Consider the following 10,000-nt stretch of genomic DNA (forward strand, 5'->3'; position numbering starts at 1 on the left):
AACTAGCCCTGAAAATGGATGGCGCTGAAGCGTCGCGCCTATACTCCGCCGTCAGTGGCAAGTGGGAAGGCACGCGAGTCTCGCGATCTCCTCGCGGGATCCGGGACCGTCCTTCATGAAGCTCTGACGAGTAGGAGGGTCGCGGCGGTGTGCGCAGAAGGGTCTGGGCGCGAGCCTGCCTGGAGCCGCCGTCGGTGCAGATCTTGGTGGTAGTAGCAAATACTCCAGCGAGGCCCTGGAGGACTGACGTGGAGAAGGGTTTCGTGTGAACAGCCGTTGCACACGAGTCAGTCGATCCTAAGCCCTAAGAGAAATCCTATGCAGATGAGGTGTCCTAAGATCATACACAAAAATCGCAACAACAAATTGAGCGAAACATATATAATAATATATGAGCGAAAGATACACACCCATTGGGCGAAAGGGAATCCGGTTCCTATTCCGGAACCCGGCAGCGGAACCGCATACCATTCGGGCCCTCGTAAGAGTGTTCGTCGGGGTAACCCAAAATGACCTGGAGACGCCGTCGGGAGATCCGGGAAGAGTTTTCTTTTCTGTATAAGCGTTCGAGTTCCCTGGAAACCTCTAGCAGGGAGATAGGGTTTGGAACGCGAAGAGCACCGCAGTTGCGGCGGTGTCCGGATCTTCCCCTCGGACCTTGAAAATCCAGGAGAGGGCCACGTGGAGGTGTCGCGCCGGTTCGTACCCATATCCGCAGCAGGTCTCCAAGGTAAAGAGCCTCTAGTCGATAGATTAATGTAGGTAAGGGAAGTCGGCAAATTGGATCCGTAACTTCGGAATAAGGATTGGCTCTGAGGAGCGGGGCGTGTCGGGCTTGGTCGGGAAGCGGGTTTGGCTGACGTGCCGGGCCTGGGCGAGCTGAACGGGACGCGGCGTATCTATCTCTCTCGGGAGTGGATATCGTCGCGCACCCCGGATCCGAGCTCGGTCCCGTGCCTTGGCCTCCCGCGGATCTTCCTTGCTGCGAGGCTTCCGTGGCGGTTATACCGTCGCGGTCGTTCTCTTCGGCCGCCATTCAACGCTCAGCTCAGAACTGGCACGGACTAGGGGAATCCGACTGTCTAATTAAAACAAAGCATTGCGATGGCCCCCAAGGGTGTTGACGCAATGTGATTTCTGCCCAGTGCTCTGAATGTCAACGTGAAGAGTATGAGTTTGGTCCTTCGAGCCGGATACGTGTCAGTGAAAGAGTGCACCCCAGTTACCACGCAACATCAAGGTAAGCTCGCTCAAATTGTCGAAATCCCTCATGGCTCCCCCTCAGGAAGAACGCGTCCGGCAATTGCTGCGGAAACGCGAAGGATTCAGACAAGAATTAGAAGCGTTTCGCACATTGCTCAACAATCACGAGGAAGGGACACCCGTGCATGCTATTCAGCGTAATTTGCAAGACTTAGAGGGAGAGTTTGCATCGTTCAAAAAGAGCCAATGCGAATTAGACGACAGAGACGAGGGTCAAACACTGAAGGACCGGGTTGACCTACAACAGAAGTTCTACACCATCGCCGGACAGGCGTCCGCCATCCTTGAGAAGGCAAACAAGCAAGCAGAACCAACCACCACAAATCTTGCAACAAAGCCATCGGACATGTCATGGCCGGAACCCGTCGATTTGCCTAGAATTCAGCTACCCACCTTTTCTGGAGCCTACGAAGATTGGCCGGGGTTCGCGGATCAATTTCGCTCCACGGTCCACGATAACCCCCGCATAGACGACTGCAAGCGACTGATGTATCTCCGTTCTTGCCTAAAGCATGGGGCAGCTCTAGCGATCGCGTCATTAAGCAATGCGGCAGCTAACTACGCAGTCGCCTGGGAAATATTAGAACGACGGTATAACAGACCAGCCAAAATTGTCGAGAGACACTTGCAGGAGATATTTGACGCAGCCTCCTCATCACGGATAGCACATCGCGATTTGCAGTCCTACACGACCAAGTTGGAAGCTCATTACAAAGCCTTGGCCGCCATCGGACAACCAACCGCAGATGCCCTGCTTTTGCACCTATGTACCGCCAACCTTGATCGGGAAACCGATTCAATATGGAAGGAAAAGATCAGGTCCACACCATTCCCCACGTTCCCGGACTTCTTGCAATTCTTGAACGATCGCTGTCAGGTCATAGAACCTGCAAGAACGACACGCCCACCACGAGGGCAGGCATTTGTCACGTCACGATCACCGCCACTCTGTCCAATCTGCCATGGACCACACAAAATTTGGCGCTGCAACACCTTTAGGACGAAGACGATCGACGAACGGATTCTAGCCGCCGAGGAAATCTCAGCGTGTACGAATTGCCTGCTACCAGGACACAAATTGCGACACTGCACCTCTGGCTCTTGCCGCATATGTGAGCAACGCCATCACACGCTCCTACATCGATCAGACGCGCCAATGAGTAATCAGACGCCTCCCACCACGCCGCCACGCACAAGGAAAGCTCCGTCATACCATCCAAATAACCCATCAACCGGCCCCGATCTGCGCCTGCAAAAAACGCGATTCGGGTGGGTCATCGGGGGGAGCCCACCTTCCCCAGGACCTGCCAGGGTCTTCCATGCCTCCACAACGGAACTAGAGACGGACCTCACCCGCTTTCGGGAACTCGACGAGGGACCTCAGATAACACACTTATCGGAGGCGGATCGACGATGTGAGGAGCATTTTCAAAATCACGTCCAACGCACCAGCGATGGGCGATACATCGTCGCACTCCCCTTTAACGACAAAATCTCGTCACTCGGATCATCCATGGCAATGGCGATGAAACGACTCGCCTCTCTCCAGCAGCAAGTCAGACGAAATCAACAGTTCGAAACAGCGTATCGGGCGGTCATTCAGGAGTATCTGGACTTGGGCCACATGACCAAGGTTGCATCACGCCACGAACCAGAGAACGAGCTAATTCAAATCAAAAATCGTCTGGAAACATATGAGACGGAGCTCCGCGCCATCCAAAACGAGATTGTAAGCATAGATGAGGAAGAGATCGAGCGCGGCCTCAAGATAGCCGACGAGTACGAGAAATCAGAACTCCGAGTAATCACTCAACTGAGCAACCTACGACTAACTACGACGTCACAATCGACAAACGACGGATCAGCTGCCGGTCGCGAGTCTGCTTCGCTTAAATTACCGGAGAATCATTTTCCTGGACATAATGCGAAGACGCCACCTTCGCCATTGCCACGAGGGCCTACGGATAAGGGAAGTAACAAGGACTTAAACAAAACACGCAACGCTATTCAAACTCCGCGGACGGAGAAGATCGCATCGACTCGAACGCCGACCTCGCCGCGAGTCACGCGCAATTCATTGCACAATACTAGCAGCGTGTCACCTACACGCGCCTTGACGACAACCAAGTTCGCGTCCTCATTATCTCAACAATCTGATACAACGCTGCCGAGCGCCTTAAATCAGAAAACTCTTCCTATTCGCAACTCATCGCATCACACTCGCAACGTGTCACCTAAACGCGACTTGACAACAATCACGCTAGCATCGTCGCTACATGAACAATCTGATTCAACGCTGCCAAACGCCTTAAATCAGAAAACGCTTCCCATGCGGACCTCATCGCGTGACACTCACAACGTGTCATCCACCCGAGACCCAACGACAACCTCGCTCACATCATCAGCATCGCAACAATCTGATTCCACGCCATCAGACGCCTTGAATCAGACAGCCGCTCAAGAGTCTCTGGATCAACAGACGGATGAAACCTTACCAGCCGACATGCCGTCTCCTACTACATTATCGCCGAAATGGAGCACACCGACGAATGGGCTGAAACAAAACACCATACTCGTCGATGTCAGTGCAGCCTACAAGGTGGACCACTTGCTCTCAACGCAACAACCCTTAGGCCTGGCCATCCATTTTCCCTGGCAGCTACGGCACCTACGGACGGCAACGACTCATACGGAGCCGAGCCTCTTGGACCGAGATGCAAAATCTTCCCACTCCAGATCCAAACCTAACCAAACGGAAGGTAAGATGTCTCTAATTCTGTCTTTCGCAGAAACCTGGACCACGCCGGTCCAACCATCAATCATCATCAAGAAGGCGCGATACGAAGGGGTCAGCGGGGGGAGCCCTGTCCCCCAATTCACCGAAGACCTCCTTCACGTCTTCATTGTGCAACCACACACGCATTTCACGTGCCTTTGTGGAATCGGCGAGCTGTACAACGACACCTCCTGGGACGAGGTGTCTCACGATACTTCATGGGCCGAGCTGTTTCACGACACTTCCTGGTTCGCGAACCGCAATAGAAAATCGCCAGGCAATGCAGATGACCACGGCGATCCAGAACGCAAGGAAGACAACATCCTCAACGCACCGGACTTTCGACCGTATCTTCGAAGTCACCCTGGCGACAACGGCCTCATCCAGACTACCACAAGTCATACGGCAACGAGCATCTTGGAACGACGTGCCACACAGCTCGTCCTACCAACGAGACAACCCGATCAAGCAGAATAAGGACAATCAGCAATCAACAAGGAGTCGGGCGGCTGCTCCAATTAACTCCACCTTTAATGAAATTTTGATCGGTGCCCTCTCAACGGGGGGAGGATGTTGCGTCGCATGGAGCAGCGGAACCCCAGCCAACGCTACCTGGCGGCCAGCGGCCCATCTACCTGCTTCCAGACCCACAATAAACTCAATGACCGGCCATAAAGCGTCACCTTCTAGCTAAATTGTTTCCAGATGTGTGTCGAGCAATCTAGTTGTCTAGAAGCATTTCGGTTTATGTCCGGATTAGCAAAATCCTTGAGTTTGTTATAGGCTCGGAAAAGGCAGGTAGTCACCGAACGAGAAAACCCAACACATACACATAGGACAGAAACGACTGATTTTTCCCAGCAATAAAATCACCCCGGACACTGGTGAGAAGTCCCTCATGTCCTGCTTCTTTAGCGGGGTCACGACCAATCGGCATCAAGCTTTCCTTCGGGGAAAACTAAGAGGCAGTCAGTCAGTGAATCAGTCAGCAGTCAGTCAGCAGTCAGTCAGCAGTCGGTCAGCAGTCGGTCAGTGAGTCAGTCAGGCAGCCAGTCACTCAGTCAGCACCCTCGGGAAGTCTCAGTTCGCAGCAACGATTCGCGCTTACGCTCTCGCCCTCTCATCCCCTGATCTTACGTTCTAACCGAGTCCAACCGTACCCCGGTTTCTGTTAATCACCACTCAGTGTATACACAGTATCTCAATAAAACACAACTGAAAACCCGTTACAGCAGTGTGCACTTCAATGAACCACCTCTATTAGCCTAAACGCAATAGGGGATCGATCATCTCGCGGCGTCGATTGAACAATCGTAACAGGAATTTACGACTCCTGTTGATGCGCTTCTACACGATCGTGTCTCCCCGCGAGTGAAAGAACATTTTGGCCGATGAAGAACGATGGCGAAGATACGCGCGTTCGCCGGCCGGGCGTAAAGTACATTATGATATATAACAACCATCGAGATCGAAGCTCCGTTCGTCAGGAAACGACGGGGATATATACACCCGATTCTGAATCCTCTGTACAGCACACGATCTCGCGAACGAGTAAGGACGGTGGCTAGCCCATGTTTTATATGTGTTTGATTCTACTCTCTCGTCCAATTATTCAAGAAACAGCGCGCGTGCATCTCTCCATCGTTCGGGTGATAGTAAAGATTCGATGGGATTTGCGCGGCCGTCCGCCTCGAGCGGTCTTTCGTCCCAATATCCAGAAGCAGAGTTTGAAAAACTCTAGCGACGGCACGGGTGTCCGACTCACGACATCGAGGTTTCGAAGCCGGCGATCCCCTCCGAACGGATGGCGACCACGCGACGACTGAAAGCATGAAAAATCGACGAAAGATAGAACACATCTCCGTTCGGGTGATGTTTTTTTTAAAAAAAAAAAACAAAAATTCGATGGTACTCGCAGCCATCGTCCTCGCGCGGTCTTTCGTCCCAACATCCAGAAGCAGAGTTTGAAAAGCTCTAGCGACGGCACGGGTGTCCGACTCACGACAACGAGGATAGACAGCCGGTTCCCTCCGAACGGGTTATGCGACGACGATAAACTCGATGAAACTTTAGTCTCGTTCAGGTAGTGTGTGTGTCTTGTAAATCAAAAATTCGATGGGACTCTCATCCATCGTCCTCGCGCGGTCTTTCGTCCCAACGGCACGATGGCCGTGCGTAGCGATTTTTTTTTCTTTTAAATCAAACAACGAGACGCACGAATAGAAAGCGATACGCCGCTGCAACTTTGTCGCGTGCCAGTAAAAAGCAATACGCCGCTGGCACTTTGCCGCTCGTGCTAGCGCTGCGCGCGCACCTCCGAAACTGCGGGTATGCGCCGGAGTAGATAACACTCTCTTAAGGTACGCCGTTCTGCGAAGCTCGCCTTGCGCGCGCGCGCGCGCGCGCTTTTTCAAATCTTTTTAAACGTTTTTTCGCGTTTTTTCCCGTTTTTTCCCGTTTCACGAGATGGACGAAAACGAGGAAAAAACTCGCGACAAATGCTCGCTCGCTGCGCTCGCTCGGACGAATATAGCCCAACCCAAAACCGATCCCAAGCGTTCGAACGAAGATTTCGATGAAATCGAAGAACGAACGCGAAAGGGATTGGTTTTGGGTTGGGCTATTTTTTTTCGAGCGAGCGGAGCGAGCGAGCAACGCGTAAGAGCGTATCGTTGCGTCGCAGGGACTTTGAAATATTCGCCACTGTTCGAACGTTCGAGTCGAAATAACACGAGAAAAAGCGTTATAAGGTATCGAAATTATCAGTGAAATCGTTATGTTTCGACGAAATCTAGTCGAAAGTAGCAATTTCACTTTATTTTTTTAAAAAATTTCATCCACCGGACCAACATGACCGGGACGTTGGAACTTAGAATTTTTTCGCACCGCCACGAAAGTACCGAAAGTTCAACTCGAAATAACTCGAGAAAAAGCGTTATAAGGTATCGAAATTATCAGTGAAATCGTTATGTTTCGACGAAATCTAGTCGAACGTTACGATTTCACTTTATTTTTTTAAAAAATTTCATCCACCGGACCAACATGACCGGGACGTTGGAACTTAGAATTTTTTCGCACCGCCACGAAAGTACCGAAAGTTCAACTCGAAATAACTCGAGAAAAAGCGTTATAAGGTATCGAAATTATCAGTGAAATCGTTATGTTTCGACGAAATCTAGTCGAACGTTACGATTTCACTTTATTTTTTTAAAAAATTTCATCCACCGGACCAACATGACCGGGACGTTGGAACTTAGAATTTTTTCGCACCGCCACGAAAGTACCGAAAGTTCAACTCGAAATAACTCGAGAAAAAGCGTTATAAGGTATCGAAATTATCAGCGAAATCGTTATGTTTCGACGAAATCTAGTCGAAAGTAGCGATTTCACTTTATTTTTTTAAAAAATTTCATCCACCGGACCAACATGACCGGGACGTTGGAACTTAGAATTTTTTCGCACCGCCACGAAAGTACCGAAAGTTCAACTCGAAATAACTCGAGAAAAAGCGTTATAAGGTATCGAAATTATCAGCGAAATCGTTATGTTTCGACGAAATCTAGTCGAAAGTAGCGATTTCACTTTATTTTTTTAAAAAATTTCATCCACCGGACCAACATGACCGGGACGTTGGAACTTAGAATTTTTTCGCACCGCCACGAAAGTACCGAAAGTTCAACTCGAAATAACTCGAGAAAAAGCGTTATAAGGTATCGAAATTATCAGTGAAATCGTTATGTTTCGACGAAATCTAGTCGAACGTTACGATTTCACTTTATTTTTTTAAAAAATTTCATCCACCGGACCAACATGACCGGGACGTTGGAACTTAGAATTTTTTCGCACCGCCACGAAAGTACCGAAAGTTCAACTCGAAATAACTCGAGAAAAAGCGTTATAAGGTATCGAAATTATCAGCGAAATCGTTATGTTTCGACGAAATCTAGTCTAACGTTACGATTTCACTTTATTTTTTTAAAAAATTTCATCCGCCGGACCAACATGACTGGGACGTTGGAACTTTGAATTTTTTCGCCCCGTTACGAAAAGGCCGAAAGTTCCCCTCGAAATAACTCGTTAAAAAGTGTTACGAGGTACGGATGTTTTTACATAAATCGTTATAACTCGATAAAATACGTCGGGATTAAGCGTTTATATCGTCGGCAGACGGATATAAAAACGTTCGGACCGACACGACCGGTCGTTGGAACATAGAAAAATTCCGAGCCGGTACGTTGGGACTTAGAAAAATGCCGAGTGCGAAAAAGTTTTTTCGAGTTTACTCGGTTAAAAGCGTTACAAGGTATGAATTTTTTTGCATAAATCGACGTAACACGACAAAATACGTCGGGATTAATGGTTTATTTCCGTCCGAGAACGATTTTTAAAAACGGACCTATGCGGCCGGTCGTTCGAACTTGGAAAATTTTCGGACCGAACACTCTTTTCGAGTTAATTCGTTAAAAAGCGTTACGAGGTACGAATATTTTTACATAAATCGTTATAACTCGATAAAATACGTCGGGATTAAGCGTTTATATCGTCGGCAGACGGATATAAAAACGTTCGGACCGACACGACCGGTCGTTGGAACATAGAAAAATTCCGAGCCGGTACGTTGGGACTTAGAAAAATTCCGAGTGCGAAAAAGTTTTTTCGAGTTTATTCGTTAAAAAGCGTTATAAGGTATAAATTTTTTTACGGGAATCGTTATATCTCTATTAAATACGTCGGGATTAAACATTTTGATCGATTTTTTCAAAAAATTAGCGTTCGCCGAACTGACACGACTGGGATATTTTTCTAATTTTTTCGTTAATTAACGTTACAAGGTATATATTTTTTTGCATATTTCTACTTATTTTAACGTATTGTAATTGATTATAAACTTGTTTGTTTTCCGTATTCGATAAAAGAGTATGTTTACTGATGCAATTTTTCGGTGAAAAAAAAAATTAATTTTTTGGTAAAAATGCATTTTTATTATGTTAATAAAACGTCTGGTAATGTATTTCGATGGTTGGATATTGGCTTTGTGTAGTAGTGATCGAGCGTTCGCGAGACTAAGTTCCAGCGTCCCTTCCGAACGGTACGTTGCTACGGAGGTTTTGCACCGTAAGCGCGCGGCCGCTAGCCCGGCCGGCGCCGGCCTTCCGGCTGGCGCTTTCGTATCTATAAGAGAGACGTCGAGCCGGACGGTTCGGTCGGAGCAGCGTTGAGCGCGTGGCTATTCTACGGCCTCGGTTGAGAATTCAGTCACCGCTCCTCGAGTCTTAGTGTATTTTACGCTATTTCTCGACTGTTCCTCCGTTCTCGTACTGGTTTTTTCTCTACACTGCTGCGCCGCGGGTCGCTGTCCTGGACGTAATGACCAAATATCGTGGCAAGGTTCCCCTGAGTCGGGAAGCTGGTGACCTGTGTGTACGTATTCTAACAAAAGTTGTTAGATGCGTGTGTGCTTGTACTAACTGAGTATCGATTCACTCAAGGGATTATAACCGTCTGCTTTCTATAACAACTTCTGCTTTCGCAGAAGTATTCGACGGGCCGGTAGAGCGTACTATCTTTGCGTAGTATGTCTTCTACCGAGAATGTTCTACCGAAAAGGAAGAATATTCTTACGGTATGTCCAGCGCGACGCACTGGGATACGCGCTTGTTCGTTCAGCGTGAGGTGTGTATACGTGCTTTACCGCTAAGATATTCTAAGAGTTGAGAGAGGAGGAGAGATATAAGTCTTTTTACACGAAGACAGCATTATAGAATGTTCCTTTAGAAGTATGATTCTTAAACATTTTATATAATACTATGAGAGAGAGAGAGGAGAAGTTGAGAATTACAAAGTGGCTGCGAGCGGCGTTCGAAGATTATTACTGAACTATGGGTGTATCTCGAACGTCGCTAAGAGATATATTTTATAATATATCTATCTTAAGAACGAAAAGTCTCGTCGTACGGTGCT

The sequence above is a fragment of the Bombus vancouverensis genome, chromosome 16 (assembly GCF_051014615.1).
Source record: "Bombus vancouverensis nearcticus chromosome 16, iyBomVanc1_principal, whole genome shotgun sequence".
NCBI lineage: Eukaryota > Metazoa > Arthropoda > Insecta > Hymenoptera > Apidae > Bombus > Bombus vancouverensis.